Genomic DNA, 16,149 nt, shown 5'->3' with positions numbered 1-16,149 from the left:
ATTTCTACTGTTTACCTGGCCTGGTCAGACATGGTACTTGAAAATATACTGCTAAGACCGATGTCATAGAGTTTATTGCCTACGTTTTCTTCTAGAAGTTTAATGGTTTCAGATCTTACATTCAAGTCCTTAATCCATTTTGAGTTGCTTTTTGTGCATGGTGTAAGATAATGGTCTACTTTCATTCTTTTGCATGTGGCTGTCCAGTTTCCCCAACACTATTTATTGAGGAGACTTTCCTTTCTCCATTGTATGTTGTTGGCTTCCTTGTCCAAGTTAGTTGTACATATATGTGTGGGTTTATTTCTGTTCCATTGATCTCTGTGTCTGTTTTGGTGCCAGTACCAGGCTGCTTTGATGACTATAGCTTTGTAGTATGTTTTGAAATCAGGGAGTGTGATACTTTTTTCTTAAGAGTTCTTTGACTATTTGGGGTCTTTTGTTGTTCCATATAAATTTTAGGATTCTTTGTTCTATTTCTGTGAAAAGTGTTGTTGGAACTTTGATCGGGATTGCATTGAATCTGTAGATTGCTTTAGGAAGTATGGACATTTTAACTATGTTAATTCTTCCAATCCAAGAGCACAGACTATCTTTCCATTTCTTTGTGACTTCTTCAATTTCTTTCAATGTTTTGGTGTACAGATCTTTCACTTCTTTAGTTGAGTTTATTCCTAGATATTTTATTCTTTTTGTTGTAATTGTAAATGGGATTGTATTCTTAATTTCTCTTTCTGCTACTTCATTGTTGATGTATAGAAACACTACTGATTTTTGTATGTTGATTTTGTATCTTGGAACTTGACTGTATTCATTTATTATTTCTAAAAGCTTTTTAGTGATTCTTTAGCGTTTTCTATATGTAAAATCACGTCACCTGCAAATAGTGACAGTTTCCCTTCTTCCTTTCCAATTTGGATCTCTTTTATTTCTTTTTCTTGCCTCATTGCTCTGGCTAAGATTTCCAATAGTACGTTAAATAAGAATGGTGAAAGTGGGCATCCTTGTCTGGTTCCTGTTCTTAGAGGGATAGCTTTCGTTTTTTCTCCATTGAGAATGATATTAGCTGTGGGTTTGTCAAATACGGCCTTTATCATGTTGAGGTATTTTCCTTCTATACCCATTTTAGTTAGAGTTTTTATCATAAATGGATGCCATATTTTGCCAAATGCTTTCTTTGCATCTATTGAGATGATTATGGGATTTTTATTCTTCGTTTTGTAAATGTGGTGTATCATATTGATTGATTTGTGGATGTTGAACCATCCCTGCATCCCTGGAATGAAACCCACTTGATCATGGTGTATGATCTTTTTAATATATTGTTGTATTTGATTTGCTAGTATTTTGTTGAGGATATGTGCATCGATGTTCATCAGTGATATTGGCCTGTATTTTTCTTTTTTTTGTGTTGTCCTTGTCTGGTTTTGGTATCAGGGTAATGTTGGCTTCATAGAAGGAATTAGGAAGCTTTCCTTCCTATCAATTTTTGGAAGAGTTTGAGAGGGATAGGTATTAAGTCTTCTTTGAATGTTTGGTAGAATTCATCAGGGAAGCCATCTGGTCCTGGACCTTTATTTTTTGGGAGGTTTTGGATTACTGTTTGATCTCCTTACTTGTGATTGCTCCATTCAAATTCTCTATTTCTTCTTGATTCAGTTTTTCAAGGTTGTATAATTCTAAGAGTTTATCCATTTCTTCTAGATTATCCAATTTTTGATGCATAGCTTTCCATAGTATTCTCTTATAAATTTTTGTATTTCTAAGGTGTTCATTGTAATTTCTCCTCTTTCATTTCTGATTTTATTTATTTGAGCCTTCTGTCTTTTTTTTCTTGGTAAGTCTAGCTAAAGGTTTTCAATTTTGTTTATCTTTTCAAAGAACCAGCTCTTGGTTTCATTGATTTTTTTCTATTGATTTTTTGGTCTCTATTTCATCTACTTCTGCTCTGATATTGTTTTTTTCTTTCTGTTGATTTTGGGTTCTATTTATTCTTCTTTTTCCAGTTCCTTTAGGTGTACTGTTAGATTTTTAAATTTAATTTAAATTTTTTTTGAGGAAGATTAGCCCTGAGCTAACTACTGCCAATCCTCTTCTTTTTGCCGAGGAAGACTGGCCTTGAGCTAACATCCATGTCCATCTTCCTCCACTTTATGGGGGGAGGCCTACCACAGTATGGCTTTTGCCAAGTGGTACCATGTCTACACCTGGGATCTGAACCAGTGAACAATGGACTGCTGAGAAGTGGAACGTGTGAACTTAACCACTATGCCACCAGGCTGGCCCCCTACTGTTAGATTATTTACTTGGTATTTTTCTTATTTATTGAGGGAGGCCTGAATTGCTAGAAACTTCCCTCTTAGAATTGCTTTTGCTATCTCCCATAGATTTTGGCATGTCGTATTTTCATTTTCACTTCTCTCCAGGTATTTTTTGATTTCTCCTTTGATTTCTTCATTGATTCAGTTGTTGTTCAGTAGCATTTTGTTTAATCTCCACCTATTTGTGGCATTTCTGGTTTTCTTCCTGTAGTTGACTTCTAGTTTCATGCCTTTTAGGTCAGAAAATTTGCTTGGTATTATTTCGATCTTCTTAACTTTATTGAGACTTGTTTTGTGGCCTAATATGTGATTAATCCTGGAGAATGTTCCATGAGCATTTGATAAGAATGTGTATTCTGTGGTTTTGGATGGAATGTTCTGTATATATCTATGAAGTCCATCTGATCTAATGTGCCATTAAAGGACAATGTTTCCTTATTGATCGTCCGTTTGGATGATCTATCCATGGGTGTAAGTGGAGTGTTAAAGTCCCCTACTATTATCATGTTATAGTCTACTTCTCCTTTTGTGTCCATTAATAATTGCTTTATATATTTAGATGCTCCTATGTTGGGTGCTTAGATATTTGCAAGTGTTATATCCTCTTGTTGGATTGTTCCCTTATCATTATGTAGTGCCCTTTCTTGTCTCTTGTTACAGTTTTTGTTTTAGAGTCTATTTTGTCTGATATAAGTATTGGTACCCCAGCTTTCTTGTCTTTGCCATTTGCATAGGGTATCTTTTTCTATCCCTTCACTTTCAGTTTGTGAGTGTCTATAGATTTGAAGTATGTCTTTTCTATATGGGTCTTGTTTTTTTGTCCAATTGGCCACCCTATGCCTTTTTATTGGAGCATTTAGTCCATTGACATTTAAAGTAGTAATATGTACTTATTGCCATTTTGTTACTTTTTTCCTGGGTGTTTTAGTATTTCTTCTCTGTTCCTTTCTTCTTCTCTTGCTCTCTTCCCCTGTGGTTTGATGGCTTTCTTTAGTAGTATGTTTGACTTCCTTTCTCTTACTTATTTGTGTAGTTATAGGTTTTTGGCTTGTGATTACCATGAGATTCATATATAATAACCTATGTATATAGAAATCTATATTGAGTTGATCATCTCTTTAGTTTGACCTCTTTCTAAAAGCTCTACTCTTTTACTCTCCTCCTCCCACATTTTATGTTTTTGATATCATATTTATCTAACCTCTTATTTTGTGTGTGTGTATCCATTATTCTCTTATCATTGGAATAGGTAGTTTTAGTACTTTTGTCTTTTAACCTTCATATTATCTTCATAGGTGGTTGATCTGCTATTTTTGATAATTTTCTTGTTCCTATTTGTGGTCTTCTCTTTCCCATTTTAATAAGTCCCTTTAGCATTTCTTGTAGAACTGGTTTCTTGGTGATAAACTCCTTTAAATTTTGCTTGTCTGGGAAACTCTATCTCTCCTTCCATTCTGAATGATAACCTTGCTGGGTAGAGTATTCTTGGCTGTATATTTTTTTCCTTTCAGCACTTTAAATAAATATATCATGCCACTCCCTTCTAGCCTGTAAGGTTTCAGCTGAGAAGTCAGCTAATAGCCTTATTGGGTTTTCTTTGTATGTCACTTGTTACCTTTCTCTTGCAGCTTTTAGGATTCTCTCTTTATCATTAATTTTGGACATTTTAATTATAATGTGTCTTGGTGTGGGCCTCTTTGGGTTCATCTTGTTTGGTGCTCTCTGTGCTTCCTGTACTTGGATATCTGTTTCCTTCTTAGGTTAGGAAAGTTTTCAGCTATTATTTCTTCAAATAGATTCTCTGCCTCTTTGTCTCTCTCTTCCTCTTCTGGGACACCTATAATACGAATGTTAGTGCACTTGATATTGTCCCAGAGTTCGCTTAGACCGTTCCCCTTCTTTTTAATTCTTTTTTCTGTTCAGCATGGGTGATTTACTCTAGTCTTTCATCCAGCTTGCTTATCTGTTCTACTGTATCATCTACTCCACTATTGAGTCCCTATAGTGAATTTTTCATTTTCCGTATTGTATTCTTCAGCTCTGACTGGTTCTTTTTCATATTTTTCAATTCTTTGTTGATGTTCTCATTGTGTACATCCAGTCTTCTGCCAAGATCAGGGAGCATCCTTATGACTTTTTGCTTAAACTCTTTGTCAGGTAGATTGCTTATTTCTGTTTCATCTAGTACTTTTTCTGGGGTTTTGCCCTGTTCCCTTTCTTGGAACATATCCCCTTGCCTCCTCATTTTGGCTCTTTCTCTGTGCTTATATCTATGTATTAGGTGGGTCACCTATGTTTCCTGATCTTGGAGAAGTGGCTTTATGTAGGAGACACCTTGTGAGGCCCAGCACTGTGCCTCCCTCTCATCACCAGTCCAAATGTTCCACGAGTGTCCCCTGTGTGGGCTACATGTATCCTTCTGCTGGGGTAGGGTTGCTTATGCTGCAGGTAACCAGGGAGTCTAGGCCTACCTCCCCTAGCTGGCTGTTTGTAAATCAGGTTTCGGGAACCCCAGCACAGTTGGCTGCAACGTCTAATAGCACACTCCTATTGCAGTTTTTCTGTTAAGTGAGTAGGTTCCCAGTGTGGCTGGTTGTTAGGCTCAGGGGCTTACAATTGTTGTAGACCTCAGTCCTGCAAGGCTGTTGTCAGCCCTCTTAGGATTGCAGCTGAGTGGGGCTGGCCCCAGGCATGGGAGCGCTCAATTGTTTCAGGTTTTAGAAGCTGGGGCTGATCCCCTATGTGGCTGATTGAGAAGCACAAGTCTGCTGCCACTGACAAGCCCCAAGCCCCACAGGTCCACACACACTGTTAACACAGTCTTGGCCTGTGCACATGTCCCAACCCCTGGAGCATACTCAGTCACCCCACTGTAGAGGCCCCCCCACACTCCACCAACACCCCACCCACTCCACCTGCTCTTCATGCCCACCTTGCCCCACAGAGGTGGACACAGTCTCCTGCCTGCCGAGGATCCAGGCACCCAGTCTATGCAGGCCAACAAGCAGCCTGAGGGCTTGCCATTGGGTGGGGCCAGTCCCTAGGGTGGGCTACTTGCCCTGGCTGAGCTGGATTAAATCTGTGCTCTAGCAGGTAGGGCAGATCCCTGGGCTAACAGGCCAGAAGAAGAACTCCAGTGGCGTCTGCCAATGTCTTTGTCACCCCACCTATACTAGGTCACAGTAATGGCTGCTGCCAATGTCTCAGTCTCCAGAGAGGTCTCACCTCTCACCAAGATGCACCCAGAGCCTGCCAGGTGAATCTCTTTTCATCAAAGGACTGTGCACCTTTCTGGTGATTTCAGGTTGCATCAGTCATCTGACAATAACCCTCCTCTTGTTGGGATGTAATTGTCTATGTGAGGGATAAAGCTTTCGGTATTATTAAAATCCTCCTCATAATCACTTACCTTTGTCTGATGGATCTATCAGTTTCTCAGAGTGATGTATTAAGAAATAATATAGTATCTGTAGTATTTATATTTTTCTTAAAATGAGTTATTTTTTGCACTTGAATCTTCTTTCCTGTATCCTACCATGTGGTAATCATCTGGAATTTTAGAATGTGTTTTGATGACTTGTTTAAAACTAATGTAATTTAGATACACTGATTATTTTCTTTTCCTCATGATTCCTGTTATGTTTTTCTGGGTTCACATTTCGTCCTCCCGACATACATTCTTTCCTGCCTCTTTCACTGGAGGCCTGTGGGGAGTGAACTCAGAGTCTGTCTATGTGCCAGAAATGTCTTTCTCTTTCTTTAACAGAGAGTTTGGCTCAGTATTTAACTTTGGTTCTGAGTGTTTTTTCCCTTCCTTGTTAGGGTATTTAATGTTTCTGAGCCTCCTTCTCTCTAGCTATGAAATGGGAATGCAGTCCTCAAGATGGTGGACATCACTGAGATGACGCCTGCAGAGCTGGCCAGTCGCATTGCTGCGCAGATGCTAAGTAGTCAATGACATCAGCTGTTACGATCATTTTTATAACCTTCAGAGAGGGCGTTCTCAGAGAATGACTGTATAAGACTGAGAAGGCAAAGCTCACGCCAAAAAATGGAACGGGTGGCCCTCATGTAATTTTAGTTCTTAGGCCTTGGTGTCTTCAGCTGTGGTCATCTGCAGTCTGTTCCCACCAACCCCAGGCGGGACAGCACAGCCGGCCTCGTGCCCTGGCACTTTGGGCTGTGTGTTGTGGTGCTCTAAGTGGCTAGCTGGATTCAGTGTTGGAACAAAAAGACTGCCCTGATTTTCCCTCAGATCTTTTCCTTGTTATTCATCTTTACCTCCAGAGCAGACACGTCTGTAGTGTGGTCTTCCTCTAGGCCCCAGCTTCCCTCAGCTGCTCAGCAGTGGTGGTGAGGTGGCCTCTGTCTGGAATTCAGGGGATTCCTTAGAGCGTTTCTTTTGTCCCAGGCCCCATGACTAAAGTCAATGGAAAACTACAAGAAACAAATCCAGGCAGGACCAGCAATGGCCCAGACCCTTTGGGAATGTGGGTTGTGGTCCCCCCCGGGCAATGCATCATGACCAGCCCAGGTGCTTGCTGAAGGCAAAGTAGATATGAAATGGATGATGGAAGAAGGTAGTCATAACAACAAGCTATGAAAAGGTGACCAGCTACAAAAACAAGCATTTGATGGTTATAAATTTCTTCTTTAATCTGTTTTCAATAAGTTTGAGTGCACGATGTGTGTGTGTATGTTAAATTTATATCAAAGTGAAAAAACACTGGTGAAATTGAATCTAGTTGCAACTGTGGGCCTTTCTTTGCTGACTCTCAGTTCATTTTTGACCATTGGAAACCCAAAGATGTAGTAAATTGTTCTCCTCTGCCATGCAGTAGACTCAAGACTTACTAAATATTGATACATGTGAGGTCAGCTCTCAGAAGCCTCATATCCCTGTGAGAGAAACCCCTTGGACACCTCCACCTCCCTCCCAGCCCTGGGCTAGCCCTGGGACCTGGCACTCCCCTTTCTCTTTGGAGGGAAGGTACAGCCTTCTCAGTGTTTCCATTACCAAATCACTTGCCTGCATGGCTGTACCATGTCAGGAAGGGCCTGGGCTGCTGGTAACCAGCATTTGTCCTCAGCTTCTGGCTGTCCTGAGAAGGCGCCCTGGCAGAGTCCAGCCTGCAGTGTGTCTGAGTGACACTTGCAGCCATCGGAAAGGAGAGGATAACTCCGAAGTGCCAAGCAGCTCATTTGGGCCTTGTCTTACAGGGTGTTTCCAAGGGATGAGGTTCAAAATGCTGTGTGGTAACCCTTTGAAAGCTCCCGGTCATGGGGTGGGTGCTTGGGGTGAGCCCTGAACAGTGTCCATTTACCACCAGATGGGAAGCTTTTCAGTATTTTACTTGGTAAGGCTGTGTCCATACATGTCCATGGATCCTCACTTCTGTGGCATTCCCTGCTGGACTCCACCCACATTCCTCTCATGCCTCATCTTTCAAAGCTCCCAACAGGAAAGGTTCACACCCCCACTACATAACCACAGCATTAGACTGTGGGAAAGAACACGCCATCCAGGGGCTACATGCTTTATGGGCTTGGACCCCACTGCCCCTTTTGGATGAGTTGGTAGCAACACCAGCGAGTGTGTAAACAGGTGGATTGTCCACGCCCATGGGCCTCAGAACCACATGGGCCCAGAAGTCACCCTGGACAACAAGGGAGACTGTGGGGTCATTCCTGGCCAGGATTATGGTCCCTTATCCTGGCAAAGCAGAGCACATGGGTGATCCATCAGGCCCAGTCAGGGAGGAGGAACCAGGATGTATGTGACAGATAGCCTGGGGGTATCTAGGGAATTTCTGCCTTAAAGGGAATGGTATAAGGAAGGCAGGGATGCTGAGAATCCTAGTTCACAGGGAACATCATGTTTATGGAATGAAGCCCAGCTGTAGCCTTAAAAGCTGCATCACAAATCTTTTCCCCTGGATACATAACAAGCAGGGAAAGGCATTCCGAGTCATGCACAACGATACCAGGAGGATTCAAGCCTAGGTCAAGGGTGAACACAGGGCCCCCAGAGGGGCCTGAGTGGGGAAGAGTCCTGCCTGCCCTTAGTCCATCCGCACAGGACCTTCCTCTGGCCTCATCCTTTCCACATGCATGTTTTGAGCTTTTTACATTATTTTCCCCACTTAGAGCTTATGCAATTCCAGAGATCAAACTAGAAAACTACAAGTTCCTAAAACCTGCTAAAAAAAAAACCTCAACAAGAGAAGCAGAAAATATTCTCTTTTCTTCCAAAGCTGCAGAAAAGCAGGCAATCTCTTGGGGCAGGACATAGTCCTGGCTGGGGCTATTTTCAAAGGCGCCCACATTCCAGTGGCTGTTGCTCTGCCTGTGAAAGTCCTTCCAACCTCTCAATTAGGGGAAATCTGGGGGGCTGCCTGTGCTCCTGGAGCAGGTGAATGATACTGAGATGAACTTGTCCCCTGAGTGAGGGGAACTTGGGTGTGTCCTCACCAGCCAGGGAGGGGCTGTCCCTTCTCCCTTCTCCCATATCAATAAGCTGATGACCTGGAAAATTTCTTGATTCATGGAGAATGTGAGATTCTGTGTCTCACTTACATGAGCACAGAAAGTGAAAGAACCACATCACAACTCCCAGGCTGTAAAGGAAACAGGATTTTAATAGACTATTCATATCTACTATTTACTATTTACAATTAATGAATATTGTCCCTCCAACAGGAAAATAGGTGCTGGGGGAGAGATACAAGGGAGCTGGGGTGGGGTTGTCCCCTCTCTCTTGGGCTTCAGGGGACCCCAGGAATCAGCTTACAATGTTCCCCTTCCCATCAGGTGGGAGGAGCTGGTTCAGTGCATCCCAGCTGTGACCCCGCTGCTGAGGATGGGGCTGTGACCTGCCAGTGGTACGAGGCTCAGAGTTGGGGCCTGGTGGCTGAATAGAAGAGTTGGGTTACCTTGGGGGGCCTCCCCCAGAATCATGGCCTTCCTCCCCACCCCTTCTGCACTGCGTGCTCCAGGCCCTGTGTGTAGTGCTGTACAAATATGTACCCGATTTGTCCCTGCCATGTGAGTGATCATTTAGCATCACCTATTTCACAGAGGAGTAAACTGAGTCTCAGGAAGCTGAAGGGAATCTCCCCAGTCACAGGACTGGTCAGTGGTGGGGCTGGGCTCCCAGCGCCAGCTGTCCAGCTCCCTAAGACCAGCTGAGCCTGTAGCTTCACTGAACCCCTAGGATTCAGTCACGACCAGCCCAGACACTCACTCACCCCTGACTGTGATGATGTCCGGTTCTTCTCGGTCTTGAGTATTCTGTTGGCCGACTAGGACTGGGGCTCCAGTCCATCGGGAGTCACCTGACAAGCACTGGGTAGTCATCTGCCTGAGAGACTCCTACCATCCCCTAAAAGAAGATAACCTTACAGTAACCAATCCACTTTCTTGTCTAGTATATTTTCCTTGTTCCTGCTCCCTTCTGCCTAGAAAGGTCTTTCATTTTGTATAGCCCCTCAGAGCTCCTTTCTCCCTGCTAGATTGGATGCTGTCTGATTCATGAATTGTTGAATAAAGCCAATAAGATGTTTAAAATTGACTTCGTTGAATTTTGTTTTGTAACAGTTTAGTGACAGCAGTAGGGTCCAAAGGAGGCATCTGATGGCTTCAGGGATGAGAAACCCACAAAACCTTTGAGTCCTCCATCTTTTTCGCTGTTTCTGAGGGCCATGGGTAAGTTCTTCTTGGATCTGAGATCCACTGTCTTTGTGTTGAGTTCCTGATCTGAGTGGCTTTCCAGTCCAGGGTTAATGGGTCAGTCTAGACTGATAGGATGCTGTCATGAGTCTTCCCCTTCGTTAGTCTGCAGTGCCAGGTAAGACTTAGTGGGTCAGCTTGAGCTGGCAGTTGGTTTTACCAGGTGCCTGAGTCTCTGGCCCTTGGTTAGTCCACGGTCCCCATGTGTTGGGGTATGATGGTTCAGTCTGCAGTCCCCATGTGGTAGGATCTGCTGGTTCAGTCTGTTGTTCTTGCTAGGGGAGAGAAGTGGAAGAAATGTGTGCTCCATCCACACCCAGTCCTTGAAAACTTCCCACATGCATTTTACATGCATTCCCCTCTGTTGACTGTCGATGAGTTCTGAGGAAATGGTGAAGGCACCGTGGGGAGGAATGGTGGGCTTCTGCATGACTGTGTGGAAGAGTGCCACCCCCTCAACCTGAACAACCAGCCTGCACTTCTAGAAATGAAAGACATCCCATCACCATGGATTAGAAGACTCCTTATTGTGAAGGTGTCAACATTATCCAAAGAGATCAACAAGTGCCGTGTAGTCCTTATCAAAATCCCAATGACAGTTTGTGCTGAAATAGAAAAAAATCATCCTAAAATTCTTATGGAATCTCAAGTAAGCCCAGATACCCAAAACAATCTTGAAAGGAGGTACTAGGTTGGAGGACTCATTCTTCTTGATTTAAAACTTACACAAATTACAATATCAAAAAAGCATTGTAATAACATAAAGACAGACATATAGACCAATGAAACAGAATTGAGAGCCCAGAAATAAACTCTCACCTATGTGTTCAAGTGATGTTTGACAAGGGTGCCAAGATTGTTCAGTGGGGAAAAGACAGTCTTTTCAACAAGTTGTGCTGGAAAAGTGGATATCTACATTCAAATAATCAGCTTGGACCCTTACCTAATACCATATACAAAACTTAATATCCAGTGGATCGAAGACCTAAATGTAAGAGCTAAAATATAATACCCTTAGAAGAAAACATAAGGCAAAAACTTTACAAAGTAGGATTTGCAATGATTTCATGGATAGGACATCTAAGGAGCAGGCAATAGATAAGAAAATACACACAGTGGACTTCATGAATAGTAAAAACTTTTGTGCCTGAAAAGACGTTATCAACAGAGTAAAAGCACAACCCAGAGCATGGGAGACGATATTTGCAAACCATGTATCTGGCAAGGCCTTAATATTTAGAATAGACAGAGAACTCCTAAACTCAACAAAAAAAATAACCCAAATCAAAAATGAACAAAGTACTTGACTAGACATTTCCTCAAAGAAGATATGCAAATAACCATTAAGCATATGAAAAGATGCTCAACATCACTAATCATTAGGGAAATGCAAGTCAAACACAGTGAGATACCATCTCACATTCATTAGGACAGCATCTTTCAAAAAAAAAGAAGAAAAGAAAATGTGTTGGCAAAGATGTGGAAAAATTGGAACCCTTGTGACTGTGGTGGGAATGTAAAATGATTTAGTTGCTATGGAAATCAGTATACCAGTTCCTCAAAAAAATTAAAAATAGAATTACCATAGGACCCAGCAATTCCATTTCTGGGTATATACACCCAAAAGAATTGAAAGCATATTCTTGAAGATATATCTGCATACCCATGTTCATGGCATCATTATTCATAATAGGTAAAACATGTAAGCAACCCAAGTGTCTGTCCAGGGATGAATAGATAAGCCAAATGTGGTGTATACGCACAATGACATATTATTCATCCTTAAAAAGGAGGGACATTCTGAGATATGGTACACCATGGATGAACCTTCAGAATATTATGCTAACTAAAATAAGTCACAAAAATACAACCGTGTGTGATTGCACTTCAATGAGGTACCTGAAATAGCCAGATTCAGAGAGACAGAAAGTAGAATGGTGTTTGCCAGGGGTTGGGAGGAGGTGGGGATGGGAGGTTATTGATGAATGGGTACAGAGTTTCAGTTTGAAAGATGAAGAGTTCTGAAGATGGATTGTGATGATGGTTGCACAGCAGTATTGTGTTTAATACACTTAAAATGCACTTAATGAACTTAATGTTCTTAATGACATGTACACGCAAAAATGGTGAAGATGGTAAATTTTATGTTATATGTATTTTACCTCAATAAAGATATATTTTACTCAAAAAGGGCAAATACAAAGAAATGAGCAGAGGGCACTTTAGTCTTACAATTTGTCTCTTCTGTTTGACCCTGATATTTTGTCCCAGCTATTTTACCTGAGACGACTTTGATCAGACCAAATGTTTTGATTCTGTGACTAATAAAACCTTGAAATTAGAATTATACAAAACACGTAAAAATTTGTGTTGAAATGTTTCTTTGGGTTTTTTTGCTGAGGTATATTAGCCCTGAGCTAACATCTGTGCAAATCTCCCTCTATATTTTTGTATGTGGATCACCACCACCACATGACTGATGAGTGATGTGGATCTGCGCCCAGCATCATGCAAACCCAGGCTGCCAAACCAGAGCACGCCAAAATTAACCACTGCACCACAGGGCCAACCCTGAAATGTATTTTTCAGAGAAAACTTAGGACTTTAAAAAATTTTTTAATTCTATTTTTTTTGTGTTAGTTTCAGGTGTACAACATAATGGTTTGATATTTATATATATTGCAAAATGATCGCCACAAAAAATCCCAGTTCACAGCTATCTTCATACATAGTTACAAATGTTTTTTCTTGTGATGAGAGATTTTAAGATTGACTCTCTTATTAACTTTGCAGTATGCAATACAGTGTGAATTCCTTGATCAATTTCTTTAAAATATAGCTCTGTAAAACAATTCTAATGTATCTACTTTTATTTTTAATTCACTGAAATTATTTTTTATCAGAATCAATTATTTTTCATGCGAGTGGCTGGATTATTTTTATCCACATCACAATGTGCTGACTACAGATTCAACTATTTTAAGTTTTGTTGTAGGTGTCATTATTTCTACCAAGTCAAACTTTCTCAACTAGCATTATTCATATCAAAGTGCGTTCAGATGTGTTTCTTGTCCCATCGATATTTAGTCAATGATAAATTTCATCATGTGCCATTTTGGCCTTTATCACTTTCGTGTGGATTAACTTAGCTGGTGATGTTCACCTTGTAGGTTCTAAGTCTTTGGGGAGTATAATGGGTGGGGGTTAGCGCGTTGCACTTATTTCATTTGCAGAGATTCCATTTTGCCTCAGCTCTTAAGGAACGCGTTGTTTCTCAAGAGGCCCTACAACCTCAGACCCAGACAATTCCATTTATGAAATAGAAAGGATTTGCTCTGATCTGCTTCCAAGGCACAGGCAGGTGGAAGCCACACAGTGCTTCTGATCACCCTGCTGGGAACAGAAGGCAGGGACCCCATTCATATTTACCAGTTTGGAAGCAAGGCTTGCTGTTCTGTGTGTGAGTGAATGAACAACCTGAAAAGAGGGGCTGTGGTAGATGAACAGATGCCGTTTGTGTGATAGTGACATCCTCTCGTCCTCTTCAGCTAGAAGGTTAGTGTAGGAGGGAGCACTGGTCATTTCTACTGTTTTCTTCTCCCTTACCTTTTAGAACAGAGAACCTGCTTTCCTTCAGGCAGCAATTGAACAAACCACAAGATAAATTTCCTCACACACATGAGCTGTCCTTGGGCTAGCACATGGCCCCTTTTGTCTGCAAGAATCACACCAGAGGCCTGGTCTCCCAGTGTCTCTGTGGTAGGGAGCATTATGTCTCTGCTCACCAGAGCAGCAGCCCACGCTGACACTCCATCCAGCGTGCAACCTGACAACCTATCCTGGCTGAGCACAAGCTTGGGCTGTGGCACATCTTACCCCTCACTGTACAGCTGGGAAACTGGCCCAGAAAGAGGAAAGTGCTGGCCCAGATCACAGGAGGTGGTCAGAGCCCAGAAGTTGAGCGAGAGCTCCAATTTTCTTGACCAAAGCTCAGCCTCTTCCCTACAGGTTCCCTTTGGCATGGGAGGGCTTAAGATCCCAGAGGATTCCAGCCCACCCCCTCTCCATATGGGGCCATTTTCCTTTCCGCATTTTCACATGTGCACAGGCACACCCACTCACACTGACCTCATGTGGGGACCAGGAGGTGCAGTCAAGAAAGAGCAGGCACCAGGGAAGTGAGAAGAGGCAGGAGAGAGAGAGATTGGAGGCAGCTCTCCCATGGGGCAGTAGCATCTGTTCTCCTAGCTACGTACCTGGGGACCCAGAGATGGGCAGAGGGATCCCCAAGGTTCCCAGGTCTCTGCCTATTCCAAAGCAGTCCCTGGCCCTGCCTGGTGAGGACAGGACTGGGGTCCTGCAGTCCACCTCTGTGAGCACCTGGAAGTGTGATGAGGCCATCATCCCCTTTGCAGACCTTGGGTGCAGGAGAGAAGCCCTCAGTGAGTGTCCTCCTGTATAAAGTGGAGAACACCCAGCGGGTGGCTCCAAGAGTTCCATGCCTCACAGCGTGTCTGTTGGGATGGCTTCTCCGTCGATGACCCACTGCTCTGAGAGCCTGAGAAAATGCTTTCCACTCCCTGGAGATCCCTTAGAACCGAGTAGCCCTGGGGGCTTGGGTGGATGAGACTTGGGATAAGGAAGGAGCCAGAGCACAGGACATCAAGTCCAGATTCCAGGGAGAAGACTAGTCCTTGGAGGATCCTCGGGGTCCTCATTGCAAGGTAGGGAGGCATCATTGTCCTGGCTGAGGTTAGGGTGCCTCATGAGTGCAGAGGACACCCTGGTGCGGGACAGAAAGATGAGGGGAAAAGGAGGCTCCTGAGATTCCCCCCACTCCCTGGAAACCTGCAGCTCCTGCTCTTCTACCCCTGGGACAGTGGAGAGCCTCTGCCTTGAGGACACCCAAAGAAAGCGGCCTTTCTGCTTGGGGGAGTTCCTGCCTGGGCTGCAGTGCTAGTGCTGGCCACCAGGGGGCAGGCAGCCTCTTGCGTCAGTGGTGGCCACTGAATTTTTGTTTTCATTTGTTTTTGGTTGTATCGAGGTATAATTTATATAAACACTGTATAAGTTAACACTGCTGTGTGGGCATATTTGAAAGTTTCTTAGAGAGTAGATCCTAGAACTTCTCATCACCAAGAAAAAAATTTTGTTTGGTGATGGATGTTCACTAAACTTATTGTGGTAATCATTACATAATTTATGTACATCAAGTCACTATGCCATACACCCAAAATTTCCACAGTGCCCACTGAGCTTTGCTTGGGCTCCTGGAGCAGCAAAGAGTCATGCAGCGGTCTTTCTGGCTGCGCCCTGCCTCAGAAACAATTTGCAACTCCTATTACTAGCATTCATCTCCACAATCAAAGTGGGTCAGAAGTAGGAGGAGGGTGCAAGGTCTTCTCATTGCTTCATTCAGCAGCTGTGTGCCAAGCACTCCTCCTGTGCCAGGTGCCCGGGTAGCCTCCATGCAGGCTGAAAATGACCGAGTGGTCCCTGCCTGTCAGGAGCTCACAGTATAGTGGGGAGATGGACAACAGCAAAGACATGAGAAAGAAAAGGGCAGATGCTATAGTAAACACAGCAGGGGGCTGCGAGGGAGGGCTGGGGGTCAACTGGGCAGGATGGTCTGAAAGGCCTCACTGGGGTGACATTTGCTGGGACAGGAATGATGAGGGAAACAGCTCCACACGAATCTGGAGCATTGTGTCAGGGAGAAGGCACCACTGGTACAGAGACTCACTGGCAGAAGTGTTTGGCCAGAGGAGGTTAGAAAGGTGGCAGTGTGGCTGGAGGGAGCCTGGGAGGAGAGAACGGGAGATGGGGTGGAAGGTAGGGCCAGGGCCTGGGGCCTGATAGGCTGTGTTAGTTATCTTTTCCCCTCCGACTTTACTGTCCCTAAACCTTGCATTTTAAAACTATGAATGTTTACTATCTCACAATTTTTGTGGACCAGCAATTAGGCATGGTTTATCTGGCTGCCTCTACCTCAGTGAGTTTCCCAGGCTGAGGCTGAGGCCTCAGCTGAGGCTGGACTCAGGGAGGGTTTGCTCCAAGTTCACTCTCAGCTTTCAGGATTCCGTTTGGACTGAGAGCTGAG

This window comes from Equus caballus, chromosome 30 (genome assembly GCF_041296265.1).
Source record: "Equus caballus isolate H_3958 breed thoroughbred chromosome 30, TB-T2T, whole genome shotgun sequence".
In the NCBI taxonomy this organism is placed as follows: domain Eukaryota; kingdom Metazoa; phylum Chordata; class Mammalia; order Perissodactyla; family Equidae; genus Equus; species Equus caballus.
Note: the sequence above shows the minus strand (reverse complement) of the source record.